The 16,009-nt window shown below is 43.4% G+C and overlaps 1 long non-coding RNA gene across 1 annotated transcript; it reads right to left on the reverse strand.

Annotated features, from left to right (window-relative positions):
- Nucleotides 1–1,138: 1,138 nt before the first annotated feature.
- LOC134156561 (uncharacterized) lies at nt 1,139–13,102 on the reverse strand. Its single transcript, XR_009961958.1, has 4 exons — nt 12,951–13,102; nt 12,342–12,437; nt 11,907–12,111; nt 1,139–1,741 (listed from the first exon to the last, which is right to left on the reverse strand). It is a non-coding gene; the product is annotated as an uncharacterized LOC134156561 (long non-coding RNA).
- Nucleotides 13,103–16,009: the final 2,907 nt, after the last annotated feature.

Below are 16,009 nucleotides of genomic sequence, written 5' to 3' on the forward strand. Positions count from 1 at the left end.
TCCGGGCCCGACCGGCCGCAGAACCCACGGGGCCGAGGCCAGCAGCTCCTCCTCGCCGCGGGCTCTGCGCTGCCCTGCCGCTGCTCGGCGCCACTGCTGCGGAGAGAGCCGAGATGGGCCGCACCTGAGCCACGGTCAGCGCCCGCGCCACGGTCCGCGCCCCTCGGGTCGGCGGCCAGGCTGTGCCACGAAGGTGGCAGCTTCTTCGCTCCCCGCGCTCCGGTGCGAACCCGAGGTACCTGCAGGGCTCCCGGGTAGCCCTCGTCCCAGTGCCGGTCCCCGTGGGGCGGCAGCGGGCCGCTCCGTAACACACCGCGGTGGGGGGCCGGAGAGGTGGATGCAGGCCGAGCAAAGGCGGCAGCGCGTTCCCGGAGCCAGAGCGCCCCCTGCCGGCAGCCGGCCCGCCGCCGCCCAGGCGCGGTCACTGCCAGTGGCGGGCGAGAGGAGCGGGGCCCGGGTCGGCCCCGGCAGCGCGTCCCGCCGGGCCGCGGCAGCACCGCTGGACGGGACTCGGCCGCCGCTACCGGCGGAGCGCTCGGGACCGCGGAGAGGGAAGCAGGCCCCGGGGAGAGGAACGTGCCCATGTGCCCTTCGCGTTTGACCCTGTCCAGGGCTGCGGGTCTGGGACGCCGGCCGACCTCCTGGGGAGGATTTCTGCTCACTACGTTTGTGTTAACGCTGGAGATAGGGCGTACGAGATCCCCACGCTGGGTCCCCCACCCCAGATCCGCCCGTGTAGGCTCCAACGCAAGCCCCGTCATTACCAGCACACGAGACACCCAGTGTTGTTGGGGCAATGTCAGCAAAATCGAGGCGCGTACTGCACTTGCTCCCACAGGTTCCATGCAGGGGACAAGAGTGTGGCAGGAGCAGAAACCGGTCCTGAAGAAGTGACAGACCTGCAGGCCTGGAGATGACTCGGCTGACAGCAGCCACCTATGTCTGCCCTCTGAGCTGGGGCTTTGTGCCTGGGGAACATAAATACAGGCATTAACTGGCATATCTTCTTACCCATTTATATGGCTGCAAGTACATGACTTCTTTTGAGGAGCTGCATCTCAAATAGATTTAGCTGTTTAATAAATCAGCCCCTGATCCCCTGCAGTGGTGACCTCTGATCCCTTCTCAAAGCAAAGATTTCCTGTAATAGTGTGCCATACTTGCAGCAATACTTACCAAGTGTCTGAGGTGATAAAACTATTTTGGTAAGAGGGGAACAAACAAGCCCTCTCCCTTCCAACCCTGTGGGGCAGCTGGTGATTATCACTACCTGTGGCCGTGGCCATGCCTGGACCCTCACCGAACTCCACTTTGTTGGATGGAGATGGGAGGCAGGTACCCAACAGCACCTATGTCCCCACTTCCCAGCCTATGCCGAGCGCAGCCAAGAGGGGTAGTTCATAGCTGACATCCTCACCTGAAAATACATTTGCCACCTCACCTCTTCCTCCTCTGCTCCCCCAGCCCTGAGGAAGGCAGGTGTAGAAAGCTCCCAACGCCACATGCAAGAGCTTTGTACCCACCCGGTCCCTGGGAATGAGGCAGAGCAACGAGGGAGGCAGGAGGGAACAGGCCCTGTACGTACATGGCAGCAAGCTGTGGGCCCCCTTCTTTCTTCTCTGGCAGCGGTGCCCCAGGCAACAGCAGCTCACCTGCCGGCGAGCCCTGCGCCATCCCGCGGCCGTGGCTCTCCGTCCCCAGATGCCAGGAGCCTCCCGCTGCGACGAGGAAGGAGAAGCAACTGAGGAGGGAAGAGGAACAAAAGGACGAGATCAGAACAGGGAATAAAAGAAGGAAATGTAGTGAATAGTAAAAACAAAGGGAGGAATTTTCCCGGGGTGCGTGTGGGGGGAATGCCGCTTATAAAAGCTTTTTTTTTTCTCTACGATTTCTGCAGAAATCCTGACAATGCACATGCTCGTTTTCCCTTTCTCATCCCACACAAACCTGTTGTTATTTTACTTTCATTATTTCACTTTGTTGCATCAGAAATGCTGAATCATAAAAAAGGGGGTAGTCAAAATGGCATTCATCTTCCGGGAATGAGCCACACATTGTTTTAAAGATCCCTGCACTACTGCTGTTATCATCATCATCATCATCATCATGCATCTTGGCAGGTTGAAAGGTGTCGCAGAACAGGAAGGATTCAGCAGCAATTTAACATCCCACAGCAGTGCTTTAAAAGCATCAAATAACATTTTGAGTTTTAAGTCAGTACCAGTGTAAATAAATGGATGCATTCCCACATGTCTGTTGTTTTTAAACTTGTGATGATACTAAAATATTTGCCTAACAGCTTTGAGTTGCAACAGAATTTCAGCCCATGTATACACATGCGTGTGATATTGAATTAAACCATTTGTCATTCTTCTCCATAAATGACACAATTTGGCTCTCAGCAAACCATCTGAAATAGAAATTATGATGATGACACCACCGCTCCGTTTTATTTTATGGTAGTGTATTGATTGTCAAATAGACAATACATGTATTTTTGTAATGGCCTAGAAGAAGATATTCTGCCTTTTTATTTTACAGTCCTCATGCTATTACTCACTTTCATTTCAATAAAGGATACCATTTTTCAGAGATGCTACCATAAACTGCTTCATTTAATAAGTTGCGACACAGAATAATAATGTTGCACCAGAGAGCAGCACTCTGTAATTTGGGAGAAATAACATTTTTCTTTTAAAATATTTCTGTCTCTTTATTTTGAAATCGAAATTATCTCTCTGCTGGTTTCTAAGTGAAGAAGAACCTGACAGAATTATTATTACCCTTGCAAGCCTCAGAATTTGGGTGTGACGTGAAGAAGCTAATTAGAAAGGGGAACAAATTAGATTAATTTCCACGGATATCAAAGTGTTACAAAAGTCTTGTTCTCAACAATGACTCCATAACAGAACAATTTCAGTTATGCCTAAGCAGGTTCCTTATTCTGCCTAGCAAGGACTGACACCAGTGCCTGGTGACAGGGTTTTTATTATGCCTTTGACAGTTTGATAGGAAGTCGGTGTCCGCTCGTGGGTTTGCAGTCGCTTCAAACCTGGATTATAAAGGTTACCACAAACCCATGGATGAGATGCCACCTCCCGAAAGCCCCACCCGCTACATCCCACACCCCAACGTGGAGATTGCTTTTGTAATAGCTGCAGACAACGCGTTCCATGTGCTATTAGAGCTGCAATTCAGATACTCGGTCACTGGGGAAGGAGTCCCTCAAGCTGTGGAAGACAAGGTCAGTCAAAACATAGAGCAGGCTGCAAATTTGACACAAGATGGTGTGATGTCTCTGGTTTTATGGGCTTTTTACTCCTGCGACCACCAATTTAAATAGAATTAGATATTTTGATGCCTATTTTGTACAGGGATTCAACCTGAAATTTGTAATGAAGGATCTCTAGAATACGTGAGACACAAATATATGCATTATTTTGCACCACACAGAAAAAAGATCTTGCTGAAGTGTTACAATATATTAATAGGGTTTGGGCATTTAGGGTTCTTTGTCAGGTTGCAAAATGCCATTATTTGCAAACTACGAGGCAGAATTTGCTTTTCTTCCTAACAGCACGGACCTGCACAGGTCTTCCACTCCTTCTCCATTTCACAGGAGAAATCCTCCATATCCTTCATACTCCAACACAGAGGCAGTGAAACTGCTTTAATTTCATCAAGTTAGAATACACAAGGTTTATAAATTCCTTTACAGTGTCATACCAGGCACTAGCCCTGTGACAATGTGGTATTTCTTGAAGGTGAATGCACAGCTAGGTGCCATACAGAAAAAAAATCTTTCAAGCTAAAGATCATTTTTTTATCCAAACACCAGAAGAATGCTTCTTGCATAAATAGATTTGTTTTCCAGAATATAAGAGACTGGATCTGTTGTTATGTAAGGTAAAGTGTTCCCTTCAAGAACTTAATTCAGGTCTGAAGATACGTGTCCTTTGCTTTACTAATCTCAGGGGATGCATGGGTTTAAACACAGCACCAGTGTAAATGCCAGTAATAGGCAGTTGTGAGTGATACCTGGGGGGCTTTTTTTCTGATTTCATTGATTAAAAGATTGTGCTCTCATGAGCTGCCTGTTCCAAACATGTAACTCATCTCCCTATACCAAATGATTCGTTTTAATTTGTGGGAATAAAAATGATCACAAAACTGCTCAGGAGATGAAAATCCTCTCTCTCTCACTCTCTCTACTAAGAAGCAAAATGCATGGCTTCTGATCATGGTCTGACTCCCATTTCAGTGCAGATCCAGAGGTCAGAGAGGGACACTCTTCTTTTTTTGCCATTGCAGAAATTTGGCTCCTCTGTTATAGCTGCTAACAGATCTGGTTGCTAGTTATGGTGTGCGTTCAGTGTGTTTTAGGCAATCCATAGGAGAGAAGGGAGGCCATCGTTTGATACCTCTGAGACCCTCTGATGCTGAAAACAAACTCTACTTCTCATGGATCCCCGCTGGATAAGGCACATGGTTCAGACCGTGTTAAATGATCAACATGTTCAAAGACATCGGTGTGAGGTATTTAACCATCATTAGGAGACGGCCATTAACTGTGAGTAAAGGTGCAGTGACAGTAACACCCAAGTCCTGATCTCACTGCGTGTCCAGTAAGTGCAGTGAAGCTAGGTAAAAAGGACCTATCTGATCGCACATCTTTGGCCTTTTTTTGGCAATAATATGCCTCTCAATGCTGACAAAGTGCTGAATAGCAACATGTAATGTTCTTGACCATGCAGGGCCAGATTTTCATAATATCTAGCAATCTCAAACAACACCATACCTGCTGCACTAACATTTAATATATGCTCAAATCACAGAATTGGGCAACCAAGTAGCTTCTTATGCATTGCCAGCAATTTACACAGGCAATTGTGGCCTAGGCGTGCACAGCTGTAGTTAATGCATACATTCCAAGAGTAGGCACTGAAAATCTAATTCACAGGGCTAGTTTCTTAAAGGGACCTCCTTTTTCACCACCTAGAATTACCTTCCTTTCGATCTTTAATTCAGAGTAACAAAACATGGGCACTCAAATAGCCATTAGCGCAAGCAAGCCGGCAGAATGGTAGCTTGATTGCATGTACAATTTTCTGTAGGATATCTGAAAGAAGTTAGTAATTTGGCCCTTTATCATTTTCTCCCCGCACATATGCGTAGGTGGATGCTTCTGTGCGTATGTACGTATGAATCGCTGTATCATGTAATTACTTAATGCAATTAGAGGGAATTTAAAAAGTACCAAAAACCCAAAACCTGCACTCTTGTTTTTCTGACCATTTCCCCTTTTTAAAAAATAAATGACTCACCCCCATTGCAAGAGCCAAGCTATTCTTTACACTTGAGGATTTAGCTACCTTATGTGTTTTTACTGGGGAAAAAAAAGCCCTCTATCATTTATCATGTCATCTTATCACAGTCTCTTTGTGAGACGCAAATAGCACACTAATGTTTTCTTTTGTTAGGGTGAGTTGGCAATCTCCTCAGAGATGGAGCAACTACAGACAGCTCTTTTTTTTGATAATCTTCCTGACACTTGGATGAGACTGGCTTATCCATCAACATACAGTTGCTCTGTGGTAAGTCGCATGCCAACAGTCAGTCAGGATGGATGGCACTTCTTGTCCATCATAAACAATAAAGTAGAAACTAAAGAATTTTTCCTGGCAAATATCTTTCCTTCTTGTGTAACTCAGAATGGCTTTTTATCATGAATTGATATTACTACTGTTATGAAAAGCAGGAAAAGCCTTGCATTTACCTTGCCAATTACTGCAGACTTTGAAAGATTTCTCTCAAATTTGCATTCCCACTTCTTCCTTGCTTGCTTGCTTTTTTCTCCCTCTGTGTGTGCTGATCAGATAGGTTTGGCAAGTGTGGTAGCACGTAGTATCTCCTACTCCGAAGACTAAGCTTGGTTTCCTTGTGTGTTTGGGGACCAGAACTTGTCACAATGGAAGGGAGCTGCTCTGAGCTCAAGGGTGAAATGGTCCCAAGGGGCACCAATTCGTAAAGCAGCTTGCATTAAGAACTCAGAACTTTTTGTTTCAGAGCAAGTAGTGGGGCCCTCATGTTTCTGTTCACCTTAACTGAACTCATTCTAAGATGTGACCATATACCTACTCTCCATGGCTGTCTTGTCATACCAAAAGTGAAACCAAGAACAAAAAGTGAAAACCCACCCACTGCCAGCAAATTATTTATTTGCTGACAGGCATTCAGCTCTCCTCAGGAGCCTCCTGAGTAAGGCAAAGTTGATGGACTGGAGAGCTGACCAAAGGACAGGGAAGCTCTGCCAAGCACAAAGACAGGTAGCGCTAGAAGGCAAAGCAAGCCCACGTTCTGAAATAAGTTCAGACTTCTGAGAGATCAAGAGAGGAAAAAGAAATCTTGTTCAGCAGAAGAGACATTGAGAGAAGCACCAGAGGTAGATTGTGGTGAAGATCAATCAGAGCCTTAAGGAATTAAATGCTCTTTTAGCTTCCCTTGATGGAAAACTAAAGTACCATAGAGATAACTGTGGTGTCTGTGATAAATATATGTCCTGAAGACCAAAAGCGTTGCCTAGGGGATATAATGCTAAATTACAAGCTGTTTTCCTGAGGAACAACACAGCTGCTTTCTTTAAAAAAACATATGGAGGAGTCAAGCTGGACCTTATATTCACGTTTGGAGAAAAGAGGGTAAAAGTACCCACTGATTATATAAAAGATGCCTTGCAGAACTAGTAGGATTTGAGGTGACAGATTATCTTTTGCCACGGGGTGCAAAATGCAGTGAGTCACCAGGGAGAAAAAACATTGCCAAAAGACGCTGCGTGGTGCAGCTGGGCTCCAAAACAGCCTCCCTGCTGGAACAGAGCGTGTGTGGGGAGGTACTGGGAGAATGTGGACAGGAGGTCTCTTATGGACACCAGAGGGGTTACACATGGACATGACAAGTGGAGGGGCCAGTTCTGCTTGGCCATCAGTCCCCTGCATCTGGGGAGGTGAAAAAACAGCAAAGGACAGAGGATGAAAACAAAACCTGAATCACTGTCACATCTAAAAAACTCCTAGTAATTGTCAGTAGCCAGAGCCATGAGCTTCCTGTGGGAGAGGGCATCTTCTCTATAGAACCCTGTTAACACACACACTGAGAAGCAGAAGGCCTCAGTCATCCTGATAGCTTTATCCTCTCTGTTTTTAAAAGACCTATGTCTCTTATGTACCTCCCTATGCCAGTGTCTGAGACATCAGATTTCTTAGCAAATGCCATTGCAAAGTAATGCAAGAAGGGGTGAGGAGATGAAGGGAAAAGTCTGAATGCACACATAGTTTAAGCATCATGGGCTCAGCAAATGTGTCAGAAAGAGCAAACACGAGCAATTAAATGAAGGAGATGGTGTCAGATCGCTTAATAATCTCACATCTTCAGTTTATCTTCAGGATCCTTTTTTATATCTCTGAAATGAACATGAATTCTGTTAATATCTTCTTCTATAAACTGTCCCTACACATCACCTAGTGTTTCACTTGTCTGTGCAGGAGTCGCCTCTTGCTCCTGAACCAGCAGTCTCCTGTCTCTGGGTTAGAGACAGTCAACTACCCCCCGAAGATGTGTCTAGCATTTCTTAATGGCACCTTGTTGGGAAGAAAGAAGCAACACCGAATAGCACCAAAAAAATAGGACCTCAGCTAGAAAGGTGGGGATGTGATGCCAGCGATGTTAAATGGGTAAAAGGAAAAAACCAAGCCGGTGCTTTGTTTTTCAGGGTGCAGAAATTCAGAGAAAAATCCAACCGACAGGGAAAAAGTGTGGATGGAAGAGAAAGATTGGAAGCTGGCGCCACGGCATCTAGATTCCTGGAAATCTGCAAAAGACAAATAGTGGGACATCTTAACAAATATGTTTGGGTTCTGGGCTTTGACAGCATTGGCAGGCAACTGCTGGAACAGGCTGAGGTGACGGCAGCAGTGCAGGAGGATTTGGAAGGAGACATTACATGCAGAAGGAAGGGGCTTGTAAGGAGCAGAGGGTAGCGGGGAGGGCAGGGAGTCATGAAATGTAGAAGCTTCCACAAGAGGGGATGTTCATTCTCCCTTTGGAAGATATTCATAATACACAGAAACAGGCTTAGAAACTATTCCATGAAGGCTCAGGGTTATGGCACTGACTCCCTTGCAGGCTAGAAAAATACATGCTTGAAAGGAAAAGGCCTTCAGGGTAGGAGGGTTTGTTATTTGGGGGTTTTAACTGACAGAATCCACTGCTGACTTGTAAGGTGGGGAGGTATTAACTCCTGAGAAGGAGGAACAAAAGGCAGGGATTGCAATCCTGTGAAAAAAAGCAAGAAGCTTTGCAAGTGGAGGTGGGCTGGTCCAGAAGGGGGGTAAAGATATTCATCGAGTGCTCTGAGATGAAACATGCTGTGTGTTCGCAAAGGTGCCTGTCAGTCAAGTGGGGGAGCAACATTATGACAACCTCTCTTCCAGGAGCAGCAAAAAACAAGATTTTTTTCCCTGCAAAGCCAGCCCAGAAATTACTGAAATGGTTGTTTTAACAACCAAAGCTCGCTAGGAGAGAACAAAAGAACTCCAGATGCATGTACATACACATCCATCCATCCATCTATCAATGCTCTACTATGGCCTCTGATGAGCTAACTTCCACTTAAAGAACATCTCTTACATCGGTGAGAAAACAGGCAGTGAATTCTTTTGCTGCTGTAAAACCTGAAATTATCTTGTTTTCAGGGAGGAGTGTGAAAAAGGTGCAACTTGCACGGAGATTTCTGAGAACCGTTAAGCCTAATGCACAGCGAATAGCAGAGAAGAGGTAGACTTCTTGTGAAGGAGCTGCTCTCGTTTCCTGAATACTGACATGCTGTCTTCACTAGCTACCTCTCAAAGCATGGCTGCTGCCATGGCCCCTTGAGACAGAAGGGCTCAGGTTCCAGAAGGGTTGTTCTGAAAGCCCAGAAGCACACAGTATTGTGGCACTTGCTGCTATTCGCTTGTCAGTACTTAATCAACAAATGTAGAGCTTTGCTGAAATCAGAAAGATACTTTGGTATGGAAAAAAAACCAAAAAACCTTAATCTGAGGAAGTTGCTTGTTAAACAGAGAGGAATTTGTTGTTCAGCTGCACTCAAAACACAAGAAAAGGGAAAAAACATTAATGTGTGCCAGGGCAAAAGTACCACTGTCTTGGCAAGAAAAAGAAACATTTGCAAGCTTCAGAGCTGGTATGGGAACAATGGGGAAGAAAATTAACTAGAAAAACTGCTCAATGGGCTGCTGAGAAGAATCCTCCTCCCTTCACAGAATGATTTTTTGTGTTTTCTTGTACCCAGATAAGATGGACTGATGGTACAACAAATAATACCTGACACACAAGTTGTTCAGAACGCACAGTATCAAGAACAGAAATCAGAATGGGCTGAACTCATTGAATTCAAAGGCAATCAAAAAAGTAGTAAAACTAGGATCAACTACCACCATTCCCTTCTGCCAGAAGATGTTAGGTATTGAAAACTGTATCAGCTTTTTCACACAGTTGCAGTATAGGCTGATACATAGTAGAAAACAAAACAAAACACTAAACCCAAAACCAAACCAAGCCCTGAGCACCAGGTTGAAGATCAAGGTGAGAAGAAACCTTAAGTGTGGCTGTCGCACATCTGGAGTAATAGGGTTTCCAGTGTTTGCTTTGGCCATTTCCCCTGTGGCTGTGATCTTTAGTAAATTATCCCTAATCCTTCATCAGTTTGCTCTTCTTCAGTTTTAGCCCGAGTTCCTAGTAGGCAACTCCTCAAGATGCCTTTAATGTTTTGGAGCTTTCTTCACATAAGCAGATGAGGATCAGGGTTCCTCATTGTTGTGGTATTCATTTGTATTTCCTTTAATCCTTCTGCACAAAACAAATATCTAAATGTTGCTTGTGTCAAGGTAAATATTTTAAAACACAATACTTAACGTGGGGCTGGTGGGAGGGGTGGGCTGCAATTGTTTGCAGTCCAGGAGCTTCACGTTACCGGATCCTTCCTAACATGGTAGGTGCCAGGTCGGAGTGTGTGCGTTCACACACAGCATCCTAGGTACACCATGCATCTAGGTCCTTCCCAGCACTAGTGATTCCTGACCTTCTACTCCTGGTTTGCTTCTAAACACTTAAAGCAAGAGCACTCTGTTCAAATCCTCAGTGTTTCAGCTTTTGCTAAGCAGCATGTTCTATTAGAGAACACTTTCACTGCAGGTTAAAATTCTCAGATGCAGATCATACAATGCACTGAGGAGTATTGGCTGAGGGGGGGGGAAAATAGCCTGTCATACATAACAGGACTATCGATAATGTGCAGTACATAACACTCCAGCAAAAAAATGACTAATATCAAAGCTAAACAGGAATGATTCATATGGTTGAGACAAGTAGAATAAAACGTGTATTTTAACTAAATCAGTTTTTAGGAATACCAGGCACAGGTTAATCCTTTATAAATATGTTCACAGAGTACATTAGACACCAGCCCGCCTACACAAAATGAATGCAGCACACACTCTGATGTATTACAGAGGCAGGATAAATGAGGGAACTCTTCTGTGTTTGATCTGGTTCTGCTCTGTAATTCAGAGATACTGGAGATGGGTGGTGAGTTTCTCATTGATCCCAAAAGAACCAATACTGTTGAATCCTGTGAAATGTAAGCTTTGTAGAGGATTGGAGGCTATGCACGAAGGACATTGTAGCTTTAGGGGCATATTCTCTTCTCAGGAATGTGTTGTAACTGGCATTCACAAGTCATACACATCCTGGGGAAACTAGACCCTGTAGCTTAACAATAGTGAAAACGCATACCTAGCTCCACAGGCAATTATATCACTCTCATTGCTACATCTGCATTCAGTTATCAAAGGATAGATTTCCAGCAGATAATAAACGAAGCTGGAAACGAATGTTGGGAATTTGAAACAATGCTAAATTTGACACACATCAGCATTTAAAAATGCAGTAAAGTGCAGTCAGTGTATCAATGCAATTCTAAGGTATTTTAGAGAGGAAACACAGAGCTAGCGCATAGATGTGGGAATAATCAGTTCCAAGGTTTCCCCCCATCCACATTCTTTCCAGCTTTTTAAACCACTTATACCAGTCCTTTGCATATGGTGGAGGTGTTAATGCACAGTTACTGCACAACGGGGTTGTGAATTTTAGTTAATGAAAGCTTTTAAAGGCACAATGAAATCCTCAGATGAAAGGCAACAAAGAAGTGCTAAGTGTTATTATAGCCTAGCCTAAGTTTTACTGAGAGCATTCTTATACACGATGGACACAGCATAAATATGTATTATGGGTGATAACCTCCCTGTAAAGACTAATTCCCACTCCTGAGGCTGCCAGAGGCAAGAGGAGGCGGTATTATGAGACTTAATAAAGTCTCATAATGTTTTCATCCTATTCCTACCCCCAGGAGCTAGAAGAGGACCCCTGTGTACATTATGAATCCTTACTGAATAGCATGGCCATCCTGGCATATTGCATGCACAATTAGATCACAAGGATGGCAGACCAAGATGGTTCAGTGAACACTTAAAGGCAGAGGTAAATATAGGAAGTACAGCAAATGCTATAGTTCCAGTCACAGCAGTGTGGCACAGAGTAAGTTTACAGTGTGTGTTTGTATGCTATCTGTGGAAGAGGTAAGCAAAGGGAAAGAAATCTGCTTGCATTTTCCTTGAGAATTTTTGCTAAAATCCAAGTAATTGTTTGTGCATGATAACAGAAAGGAACAATTAAGATGGTCTGAATTTTGCAAAGGTGAGAAAAGGATAGCTGTCAATGGGATGTGGATGAAAGCTCCAGTAACCCATTTGGAAAAGATCTAGCACCAGAATAAATGTACAACAGCTTACCAGGCTGAGAGAGGATGGGATCTGCTGGTCTGAATGGTGGTTTGATCTGTTACGATGGGAGTGAAGTCTTCAATATGAAAAATATTATTCTGCTTCCTGGGTCTGCAAGAGCTAACATTGTTCTAAAGGCTGCATCCCTCTGATCAGCTGCCCTGGTTGACTGATCACAGTCTAAGTGATCTGTAGCCTCTTTCTTTTTCTGCCTCTGTTCAAAGAAAAGACTGCAGCTTCATGTCAGTTATTATTTGCATGTTTTTCCTAACAGTTTACTCTCTGCAGCTTCTGGTTCAACATTTACATGTTCCGAAATTCAGGAAAACACTAAAAAGGATTTTTAGGTCAGTACCTAATGTTTTCAAAGTAATAGCAGGCACCTCACGCATACATCTCATGTTCCACCCTTTTGGTAAATGTATTCTAACACTCTTAACTTACCTGCTTTAAAAGGGCTGGCATGCTGAACCAGCTGGCCTTTTTCTGCTGCTACAGCTTTTCATGTTATATTCTGCTGCTCCAATTTCTGTATTTTCCCTGCATTTTACAAGACAAAATGCAGAAGTTTAAAGGCTCATAATGTTTATGTGACAAAAATCTTACTGCTAAGTACAGTATTACTGACGGATTAGTTTAATGCAATAGCATAATGTCATTTAATTATAGTAATAGTGCACAGCAACAATCTTACTACTTATGTCAGATTGTGAGACATTATTTTTTAAAAAGCTTCATCATTATTATTTAGTTTTTGGGTTTAGTTCCACAGTTCCCCCCACACACACACACACATATTGAATTTTTTCCATAGGTGTAGAATAAGAAACATTAGGTAAATTGCTCCCATTTGCCACTGTAAGATTCCGTAAGAATTCACAATACTAACTAAAAACCTATTTTGCACCACGAGACAATAGTCAGCCAGCCCATAGTGAAAGATTGTAGCCTTCTGTGCCTAAAAGTCCTCAGACCTGCATGCTGCAGGACTTTAAAAATAAGCCTGAGCAGAAAAAGAAGGATCACTCCACCAAGTCTGCCTTTTGTATTTACCTGAGAGCTTTTAATGTAGATTGATCTAAATTCCTGTGCCAGCCATGAACTCTATATTCACATAAACTGTTGTAGTTCAGGGCTTCAGCTTTTCAGCCCACAGTTTCCACTGATTTCAGCTGTGGCTGACAGCAGTTCTGAAAATGCAATCCACAATAACTCGGTTTTTAAAGTGTTTTCTATCTGAAGACCACAGAATTTTCCACCAGTGTTTGTTTAGCCTCACAACAGTTCCAGGAAGACAGAAAAAGGCATCTTCAGCCAGCACAGCTGTATGCAAAGTGAACATCTGTCCATTGCCAAATTCTGTTTAGCTAATAATGAAAAACACCACACTTTATTTTCTCTTCCAGACAGGACCAGACTGCAAGGGAAAGCCTGGAGAGGATTTCCGTGCTGTAAAAAGGGAAACAGGGAGAGACTGAATTTCCTACGGTCACTGAGGAAACGCATGGCAGTGCTAGAAAAAGAACTCAGCACTCGAGCAGCCAAGATACCATCTTCACAGCCCCAAACGGGTAGTTTTTCTCTGCAGCGTGACTGCATTAGCTCTGTCACAGTGACATAACAGTAGAGACAGATTCTGTGGCAATGAAGTTAGATAAGGTTAATTTCTTGTTAGTAGGGAGATGTTGTCTTTTTGTAATTGCATCGTGCAAAAGATCTTCTTGCCTTATTTCAGTAACAAGAAGCTAGGCAATATGAATTAGCTAAATCCTCTCAAACCTTGGCTTTTTACAAGGGGTAATGAAGATGTGCCTTTTTTTTTTTGAACCTACAGCAACTGCAAAATAGTCCTTCTGCATGCTGACCTGTTGCATACAGCTAGCACACATGCATTTAGCATCTTGCCCAAGGTTCTGTAAGACCCGATTGTATATATTTTTCAGTATACACGCTTATTTAGGTGTGAGGCTAAAGTCACAAAGGTCTTAGGCTGAGTACTGCAATGCTTGATTCCTGGGGGCTCTTTCAGCTGAAGAAACCCATAACTCCACAAAAGCCACCATCTCTGTGCAGAAGTAGGTTGTGTGCAAGGAATCTACATTTCTGCTTCTTTCAAGGGGTTTGGAAGATGAGTCAAGGGCGGACAGATGTATTTTTCTCAGCTTTAACTTCACAATGTAAACAAATGTGTGGACATACCCATGCCCAGTGGTCCCTTTTAGTGCAATGTACCAGGACAAGGAGCAGGTAAACAGTGCTAGACTTCACTCATTCTCAAGCCTCAACAGTGTATTTAAGAGCAGTTCTGTGCTGTGAGACATTAAAATTTACGGCCTTTTTGGGTAGATGTTTGAATTCAGGAACAATATTTTGCAGCAAATATTTGCTAAAAGCTCGCCTATTCACTGCTTTACAATACCTGTCAAATCTACAGCACCTTTGCAAGCTATGGAAAGAAACATAATTATATGTCAATTCACTTGTGTATTAATTTTAGCATGCAGCAGAAGCTCTTTCTCTAGCCAGCCTTTGCTACTGCAGCAACACCCAGTACTCAGCAGAAACATGGACTTTTGATAGAAACGGCGTGATTTTTGTACCTTTATGCCTTGTTATTATTCATTCTGTGCATCATTGGCTACCAAAAGCCTCTGAATTCACTACAGCTTCGTCTCAGAAGAAGAAAGAAATCTGGGTCAAACTCCCTGCATCAAAGCAAGCTGGTAGGAGATTTCAACCTTTGTCTTAGCTCCACGTCTTAGGTAGCTATTCTGAAGATTTAAGGGCACCAAGAAAACATTGTCGTATTTGCTGTATTTTGCATGAGACATTATAACAACTAGAAAGCAAGAAGCTGTTCCTAGCCTAAGATCTACTACAGTAAATTAGGTCACCTCAGCTGCTTTTGTAGAGAAGATAGTGTACACACAGCAAAGAAGTCTCTTTCTCCCATTGATAACATTGTTCCCTTGCCTATGCATGTTGGTTGAGAAACAAACCTAGAGCTACTGTCTGTTTAAAGAGAAACTCCTGATTATGAGTCTCTCTGCTATATTTTTTCTTCTTTTTTTGTCTTTCTTCTTTACCATTCAGGTGCAATGAACAACTTCCGTGCTGCTGCGAGCTTGACTCCTAGCCTCAAGATCTCACCCTCCCTAGTGTTGTCTGGATATCAGGTTTTTCAACCCCCAGTCCTTCCTCACAGGTAGGAAGCACATCACAACTCATTAGTAATTTACTGCTACAGTAATTTTTATAATTACTGCCAGGAGGCCTCATTAAATTTGATCTAATGAATAAATATTGTATTTTTCAACGTGATTACCAGAACAGCTTAAGCTGAGTGCCATAAACAATTATTTTCTTCAATACGCAGTATGTCAGTGAGTATTGATTTTTATTTTGTAAAGAATTTACTGTATTCCTATCCATGGCTAGGAAGTAATAAATAGCCAGCCCTCTGGAGCGTCAATTGCCATGGGGCAGATGGAAAAACAGAAATTGGGGTATCTGTTGCAAGAAGTAAAATAAAGCACATTAGTGAAGATAAAGGGTTTGTCTGGAGGTCAAGGAGGAGTGCTCCAATGTGAGTCTCTGTCTCCTAGCCCTCTAGAAAGCAGCCTGCTTTAGTCTGGTGTCTCTGATTTGTAAGTCAGTGATACCAAAAAATTTAGGATGCATTAGCTGGATACAACAAAGCATCTTAGAGAACTAAAATGCAAACAAACAATGATACGTTACATTTCACTTGCTTTTAGATCAATTCTTCTCACAGGTTTAAGAAAAATACATAAATACGTAATATGCTGAATGAGAACCTATAGTTCAAACCAAGGCTGCAAACTGTATTTACTTTCCAGCATCATTTACACGTTTTTCAGCAGTTGCAGACTTCAGCATACAAGCCCCTCTGAACTGTAACAAAAGGCATGCATTGGCAGTGTCTTTGGATATACATCAGAGAAGCTCAGCATCAGGAGAAAATCCTTGAAATTTTTATCATCTAAGAATGTTTTCTGCCCCTGCAGCTATGTGGTACCACATTAGATAGATCCAATTCCACAGCTGGAGCACTACTTAATTTTTAAGTGAATTTATCTACATCAATAAAT

The sequence above is a fragment of the Pezoporus occidentalis genome, unplaced genomic scaffold, assembly GCF_034315485.1.
Source record: "Pezoporus occidentalis ecotype Australia unplaced genomic scaffold, CSIRO_AGI_Poc_V1 ctg88, whole genome shotgun sequence".
In the NCBI taxonomy this organism is placed as follows: Eukaryota; Metazoa; Chordata; class Aves; order Psittaciformes; family Psittacidae; genus Pezoporus; species Pezoporus occidentalis.